This window comes from Oncorhynchus mykiss, chromosome 13 (genome assembly GCF_013265735.2).
Source record: "Oncorhynchus mykiss isolate Arlee chromosome 13, USDA_OmykA_1.1, whole genome shotgun sequence".
NCBI classification, from domain to species: Eukaryota; Metazoa; Chordata; class Actinopteri; order Salmoniformes; family Salmonidae; genus Oncorhynchus; species Oncorhynchus mykiss.
Window position 1 is genome coordinate 48,137,786 of NC_048577.1, and position 9,140 is coordinate 48,146,925.

The window sequence follows — 9,140 nt, forward strand, 5'->3', positions numbered from 1 at the left end:
AAGGAATATGGGACCAAATACTAAACTTTTGACTATTTGAATACGCTATAAGTGAATTTTTCCAAATACTACTGACTTATTCTCATGGGGGAGACTAGATTTTTTTTATTTTTTTATTTTACCTTTATTTAACCAGGCAAGTCAGTTAAGAACAAATTCTTATTTTCAATGACGGCCTGGGAACAGTGGGTTAACTGCCTGTTCAGGGGCAGAACGACAGATTTGTACCTTGTCAGCTCGGGGGTTTGAACTCGCAACCTTCCGGTTACTAGTCCAACGCTCTAACCACTAGGCTAACCACTAGGCTACCCTGCCGATACATATAGTGTTTTCATTTCTAAACGGTAGAACAGATAGGAATATATATGAGAATACCCTCAAATAAAAGGTGACATGTACTTTCACCTCATATGAAACATTTAATCTCAAATCCAAAATTCTGGAGTATAGAGCCAAATAAAAATGTTTAACTGTCCAAATACATATGGAGGGGAGTGTGTATACCAGTATACAAGTTCTACTGGGGCCTACTTTTACAACAGCTACCTAGACATCATCTCCCCTCCAGGGCTACAGCATAGTACTGTGAGAAATCCACTCTGTCTTAAAATAAACCTGTATTTTCTCTAGTAGCCTCGTGTATTGATTCCAACCACAGGCATCACTCTCTCATGTTGCCTGTAGGGGAATAGAGGAGTTTCAGAGTGGCAGGATGAAGAGGTTTATTCCTCTGACTCATGACAGGCATGTCTGCTGAACCCTTTGATCCATCCTTCTGGAGACTAGACTCTGAGCAAACAGGCATCTCACAATCAAAAGTTTGATACAAAATAGGAAATGGCTCTGGCAATTCATCATTTTCACACATACAGTTAAGGGTTTATTCAAACACCCATGTTATGTACGGGTGGTTTGTCTGTTCTCTCCTCAGGTACAGCACAGTAGGTTACAATACAGTGTGTGACTGGATGCTGCTGGAACAGTTGTTTCAGTAATCAAACATGAGCTCTGTGTGGAGTCCTAATGATAAAGGCTGTCATTGAATCACTACTTGAAAGCCTGCTGTGACTGTGTTGCATTTAGCCAAAGATGTAGACCAGGGCTCTCCAACCCTGTTCCCGGAGCGCTACCGTCCTGTTGGTTTTCACTCCAACCCTAATCTAGCGTACCTGATTCTAAAAAGTAGCTGGTTGATAAACTGAATCAGGTTAGTTACAACTGGGATTGGAATGAAAACCTACAGGACTGTAGCTCTCCAGGGTTGGGGATCCCTGATGTAGACAAACACACACTCTGTAGAGCCAAGGTCCATTAAAGCATTGAGAAAAATGAAGTAAATCATTAAGACTAGCTTTTTGGCTGAGACTTTGGTGTGCCTGCGTTCAACAACAGATGATTGAGAACAGGGAACCTGGAGCAGGCTCCTTATCCACTGTAGAGCCACTGGTCCACAACCGCTCCAGGCACTGTCTGATAAGCTGATTTGGATGGTGATTAAGTTTCAAATCAAATGTTGTTATTGTATCTGTGAACACACAGCTCAGCTCAGCCTCTAGGTCCTTGTGAGACCAGCTCTGATCTGCCACATGTGTGTCACTGTGTGACTGCCTGGTAAAGAAACTTCAATCAGACACCCTCCCATGGACATCAAAGGGTGTTAAGCCAAAGTACAAACGCTGCTGTCACTAAGTTCACAGCTCCAGCTCTCAGCCACATCAGGACGTGTTTGACTGAGCCCTGGAGTTAGACGAAGACACATTGAAGCAGATGATATTGTGGGTGTAGCGAAATACTTGTGTTCCTAGCTCCAACAGTGCAGTAGTATCAACAATTCACAACAATACACACAAATTTAAAAGTAATAATATATTAATATTAGGACGAGTAATGTCGGAGTGACATTGACTAAAATACAGTAGAATAGAATACAGTATATACATATGAGATGAGTAAAGCAGTATGCAAACATTATTAAAGTGACTAGTGTTCCATTATTAAAGTGGCCAGTGATTCCATGTGTATGTATATAGGGCAGCAGCCTCTAATGTGCAGGGTTGAGTAACCCGCTAGTGATGGCTATTTAACAGTCTGATGGCCTTGAGATAGAAGCTGTTGTCAGTCTCTCGGTCCCAGCTTTGATGCACCTGTACTGACCTCGCCTTCTGGATGGTAGCGGGGTGAACAGGACGTGGCTTGGGTGGTTGGTGTCCTTGATGATCTTTTTGGCCTTCCTGTGACATTGGGTGCCGTAGGTGTCCTGGAGGGCAGGAAGTGTGCCCCCGGTGATGCGTTGGGCAGACGGCACCACCCTCTGGAGAGCCCTGCGGTTGCGGGTAGTGCAGTTGCCGTACCAGGCGGTGTTAAAACCCGACAGGATGCTCTAAATTGTGCATCTGTATAAGTTTGTGAGGGTCTTAGGGGCCAAGCCAAATTTATTCAGCCTCCTGAGGTTGAAGAGGTGCTGTTGCATCTTCTTCACCAAACTGTCTGTGTGGGTGGACCATTTCAGATTGTCAATGAGGTGTACGCCGAGGATCTTTGAAGATTTTCACCTTCTCCTGTAATGAAGAGACATTACAGGTTATAGTGGAGTTAGATGAAGAGACATTACAGGTTATAGTGGAGTTAGATGAAGAGACATTACAGGTTATAGTGGAGTTAGATGAAGAGACATTACAGGTTATAGTGGAGTTAGATGAAGAGACATTACAGGTTGTAGTGGAGTTAGATGAAGAGACATTACAGGTTATAGTGGAGGGAAATCAGGCCACAGACAGTACATTCCTGTTGACTTGGGCCTAGTGACTGTAGCTAGAGCCTAAAGTTATTCCTGGTTACGACACATGGTAAGGAAGAGCTCAGTCCTAACAAGACACCAGACATATAAACATGTGGCTTTCAGAGAATAAGAAGGGCAGTATGTGCCAAGTCAGGGCAGTCCCATGGGACCATGCTCAACGATGCTGCCAGTGAGGCGGATCAAGGAGGCAGTTTCCACCGTCACCTCGTATCACAGAGCCTCACTGAGCTAAAGACAGAAAAGCAATCAGCTGGAGTCGAAGCTGATTCTGCACACAGACACTCTTTGGGCGCAATTGATGCACAATGCCTCAAACAGCTTCTTAGATTAAAGGGAGGGGTCAGCTGAGGTTAGCTCCCAGGTTCAGGACTCCGCCACCAGCTGCAAATGAGAAAGCCTGGCTCCATCCGAGGCGGAACATTTAAGGAATTACAATGAGCAGATCTCATTGCGATGCAGAGGGAAAACAGAGCATGTGAACACGTTGATGCTGTATTAGGTGGTATGTGCTGCCCACAGTACTGTGGCCAGAGGAGTTTTGGATCAGATCCAAAATTGTTCGATATGCTGTATCTTTCCTCCTGAACAGAATTCAGATTAGCCTATCAGAGGAATCATATTGTTGAAGACTGCTGGTTATGTAAAACACCTTGGGGAAACAGAACATAACATTCATCCATTCAAAATGGTTGAATGTAGTGTACTGTAGCTTCATTCACTGTCATTTCGTTGTTGTGTTTCCAATTGTCTGAGGGGACAATGTTTGAAGGTCATCTCACACATTCAACATAATAGCGTACTGATTTCCCACATGACAGCTTTTGAATCATTGCTATGCCAACATTGGACAGAAACTCTTCCACAAAAACTGTACATGATGCCTCCTGGCCTGGTCTTGCAACATGGGGGTTTCAATGCTACCTGTCCCTGTCTCCCTGCAGTTTCCTCTGGTACATATCCTATACTGAAAACTGAAACAACATGCTCTATTTGAAATACAATAGGCAGAATCAAAGGTAGTAACAAAAATAGTGTTAGTCTATATCTCTTAACAGCATAGACACTATGTTTCATACTGAATAATTAATATAATATATTATCTCATCATTACACTATTGGTATAATAAACAATCAAATCATTATTTCAATCTCCATTTGAGATATGGTTTGAGATTCACTCTTCAACTGTGGCACTCTCTCGGCACGACAGTACCCAAATCTTCTTCTTTCATCCTTGTTCTATTGAACCCTCCAAACTCTAGTGTGTGGAATCTCTCTCTTTCCTAACAGGCTGAGGGGGAGAGAATGAGGATATTCGTTAATTAATTTTCCCTCCTTCTTTTCCTGACCCAGGATGACCTTGTACAACCTTTCCTCGTCTTTATTACATAACCACAACAGAAACCTAGTATGTAGGCAACTCTTCCCTCCAATACGGCTCAATCTCTGACAAAAATATGTGTGTGTGGTATTAACATAGGGGCATGGGTCTAAGCAAATAATGTGTGGTTCCAGCATTAGTTAAACCAGAAGAGGTTTATTAAATGATGAGCTCCACACTTCCAGCCCTCAATCTCCCTTTCTGTCCCGCTGTTGCTGGGCTCTGTTGCTGACCCTGGGGCCAGCTGGTGCAAGGCCACATGATCCTCTCTGACACTCCACTGAAGATGCTGCTATGTCATATTGGAAATAGTAATTGCTTGAATAGCAGAAGTAGTTGAGCGAATGAGAGGAGGCTAGTCTCACTCATTAAGAGGAGTGTGGGCACCTGCATCTCACTCTCAATTGAAGGATGAAAGAGAGCACTGCCAAGCATTCAGAACAACCCACCACCAAACATGAATACACACATAGATACAAACGGTCTGTAGTCTTTTCTTTATAGATTTAGATGAGTCTTGGATAAAAGACTAAGCAAGACTGTTTGAGGATGAGATAACGAGAGGTACATTTCATTTCAATGATGAGAGCGTGGCATTGCCTTCAGGCTAACTTGAAGCTGGACTCACTGGTCACCATTGGACAGTTTAGATACATTTTGAGGGAGATATGTGATAGTTGTGCTTGTTTTGATTAATCTTGTTGTACTGTATGTATTGTATTGTGTTGATGTTATTTTGCTTTATGGTGTATTGAATTGTGTGTTCATGTTCACAGGGCTCTCTTGAGAATGAGACCCTGGTCTCAATGGTGACCCAACCCTAAAAGTTCAATAAAAACAAATTATAAAAACAAATGAGGTGAGAGTACTTAACTAGAAATCTTCTTGGAAATAGTACCATACACATACAGTATGTTTCATGTTTTTTTAGTAGCACAGCAAATACTACAACGCTCATCAAAGCAACGTATGTGAAATGATTGACCCCCATCTATCTTCAGAGTTCGTTCTGTTAGGTGACCTAAACTGGGATGTGCTCAACATACCGGCAGTCCTACAATCTAAGATCAATCTCACACAAATTATCAAGGAACCCACCAGGTACAACCCTAAATCCGTAAACATGGGCACCCTCATAGATATTATCCTGACCAACTTGCCCTTCAACACACCTCCGCTGTTTTCATTCAGGATCTCAGCGATCACTGCCTCATTGCCTGCATCCGCTATGGGTCTGCGGTCAAACGACCACCCCTCATCACGGCCAAACGCTCCCTAAAACACTTCTGCTAGCAGGCCTTTCTAATCGACCTGTCGCAGGTATCCTGGAAGGATATTGACCTATTCCCGTCAGTAGAGGATGTCTGGTCGTTCTTTAAAAGTAATTTCCTCACCACCTTAAATAAGCATGTCCCTTTCAACAAATGTAGAACTAAGAGCAGATATAGCCCTTGGTTCACTCCAGACTTGACTGCCCTCGACCAGCACAAAAACATCCTGTGGTGGACTGCACTTGCATCGAAAAGTCCCCGTGGTATGCAACTTTTCAAGGAAGTTAGGAACCAATACACACAGTCAGTCAGGAAAGCAAAGGCTAGCTTTTTCAAACAGAAATTTGCATCCTGTAACTCCAAAAAGTTTGGGACACTGTAAAGTCCATGGAGAATAAGAGCACCTCCTCCCAGCTGCCCACTGCACTGAGGATACTGTCACCACCGATAAATCCACGAAAATCGAGAATTTCAATAAGCATTTCTCTACGGCTGGCCATGCTTTCCTCCTGGCTACCCCAACCCCGGCCAACAGCTCCGCACCCCCCGCAGCTACTTGCTCAAGCCTCCCCAGCGTCTGCTTCACCCAAATCCAGATAGCAGATGTTCTGAAAGAGCTGCAAAACCTGGATCCGTACAAATCAGCTGGGCTAGACAATCTGGACCCTCTCTTTCTAAAATTATCCGCCGCCATTGTTGCAACCCCTATTACCAGTCTGTTCAACCTCTCTTTCATAGTGTCCGAGATCCCCAAAGATTCGAAAGCTGCCGCAGTCATCCCCCTCTTCAAAGGGGGTGACACTCTCAACCCAATATATTATAGACCTATATCCATCCTGCCCTGCCTTTCTAAAGTCTTCGAAAGCCAAGTTAATAAACAGATCACTGACATTTTTTAATCCCACCGTACCATCTCCGCTGTGCAGTCCGGTTTCCGAGCTGGTCACGGGTGCACCTCAGCCACGCTCAAGGTATTAAACGATATCATAACCTCCATCGATAAAAGACAGTACTGTGCAGCCGTCTTCATCGACCTGGCCAAGGCTTTCGACTCCGTCAATCACCGTATTCTTATCGGCAGACTCAACAGCCTTGGTTTCTCAAATGACTGCCTCACCTGGTTCACCAACTACTTCTCAGATAAAGTTCAGTGTGTCAAATCGGTTGTCCGGACCTCTGGCAGTCTCTATGGGGGTGCCACAGCGTTCAATTCTCGGGCCGACTCTTTTCTCTGTATACATCAATGATGTCGCTCTTGCTGCGGGTGATTCTCTGATCCACCTCTATGCAGACAACACCCTTCTGTATACATCTGGCCCTTCTTTGGACAGTATGTAAACAAACCTCCAAATGAGCTTCAATGCCATACAACACTCCTTCCGTGGCCTCCAACTGCTCTTAAATGCTAATTGAACTAAATGCATGCTTTTCAACCGATCGCTGCCCGCACCTGCCTGCCCGACTAGCATTACTACTCTGGACAGTTCTGACTTAGAATATGTGGACAACTACAAATACCTAGGTGTCTGGCTAGACTGTAAACTCTCCTTCCAGACTCATATTAAACATATCCAATCCAAAATTACATCTAGAATCGACTCCCTATTTCGCAACAAAACCTCCTTCACTCATGCTGCCAAACATACCCTCTTAAAACGGACTATCCTACCGATCCTCGACTTCGGCGATGTAATTTACAAAATAGCCTCCAACACTCTACTCAGCAAACTGGATGCAGTCTATCACAGTGCCATCCATTTTGTCACCAAAGCCCCATATACCACCCACCACTGCAACCTGTATGCTCTCGTCGGCTGGCCCTCGCTACATATTCGTCACCAGACCCACTGGCTCCAGGTCATCTATAAGTCTTTGCTTGGTAAAGCTTCGCCTTATCTCAGCTTACTGGTCACGATAACAACACCCACCCGTAGCACGCGCTCCAGCAGGTATATCTTTCTGGTCATCCCCAAAGCCAACACCTCCTTTGGCCGCCTTTCCTTCCAGTTCTCTTCTGCCTCTCCTCTTCATATTGTTTTAATTTACTTTTTTGCTCTTTTGCACACCAGTACTTTTACTTGCACATCATCATCTGCACATATATCACTCCAGTGTCAATTTGCTAAATTGTAATTACTTTGCTACTATGGCCTATTTATTGCCTTACCTCCTCACACTATTTGCACACACTGTATATAGACTTTTTTTCATTGTGTTATTGACTTATGTTTGTTTATTCCATGTGTAACACTGTGTTGTTGTTTGTGTTGCACTGCTTTTCTTTATCTTGTCCAGGTCGCAGTTGTAAATCAGAACTTGTTTTCAACTGGCCTACCTGGTTAAAACCTCTCTTGGGTATGTGGGACACTAGCGTCCTATCTGGCCAACATCCAGCTTGCAGAGCGCCAAAATCAAATACAGAAATGCTCATTATAAAAATTCTGAAAACAAAACATATTTTACATAGGTTTAAAGATGAACTTCTTGTTAATCCAACCACGGTGTCAGATTTATAAAATGCTTTTCGGCGAAAGCATACCTAGCCCAGAACATACCTAGCCCAGAACATAGCCCAGTTGACAAATTATTACAAACAGTAACCAGCCAAGCAGAAGCGTTACACACCTCAGAAATGGAGATAAAATTAATCCCTTATCTTTGATGATCTTCATATGGTGGCACTCAGAAGACATTCATTTACTCAATAAATGTTCATTTTGTTCAATAAAGTCTCTTTATATGCAAAAACCTCTGTTTTGTTTGCGCGTTTTCTTCAGTAATCCACAGGCTCAAACGCAGTAAAAACAGGCAGACAAAAAAATCCAAATTGTATCCGTAAAGTTCATAGAAACATGTCAAACGATGTTTATATTCAATCCTCAGGTTGTTTTTTAGCCTAAATGATCTATAATATTTCAACCGGACAATAACGTTGTCAATATAAAAGGTAAACAAGAAATGCACTCTCTCGGGATTGTGCATGAAAAAGCTCTGTGACACGTCAGGGTCCACTCATTCAGACTGGTCTTACTCCCTCATATATAAGAATACAAGCCTGAAACAATTTCTAAAGACTGTTGGCATCTAGTGGAAGACATAGGAACTGCAAAACTCCTAAGTCAATGGATACTGTAATGGCATTGAATAGAAAACTACGAAACCAAAAAAGAAATACTTCCTGATTCCGGATTTTTCTCCGGTTTTCGCCTGCCAAATAAGTTATGTTATACACACATACACTATTTTAACAGTTTTGGAAACTTTGGAGTGTTTTCTATCCAAATCTACCAGTTATATGCATATCATATCATCTTCTGGGCCCGAGTAGCAGGCCGTTTAATTTGGGCATGCTTTTCATCCAAAATTCCGAATGCTACCCCCTACCCTAGAGAAGTTAAATTAAGGTGAAATAAAAATAAATAAATAAAATAAACGTAGGCTTCCAACTAAAGGGGGAGAACATTGACATTGCTCTGAGACAAATAGATTTTTTTTGCTGCATTACTCAGCAAGCTTTTTGCACAATGTTATGATTGCCTCGAGAAAATGAGGTAGATCGTGATAGTGTGTGCGTATGTGTGTGCATATGTTTGTGTCTATGTGCGTCTGTGTGTGTCATTGAAGGCTGCCTAATGTTTTGAGGTGAGCCAGCGATTGGGTCCCTTCAGCTGAAAGGAAGAGGAAAAAG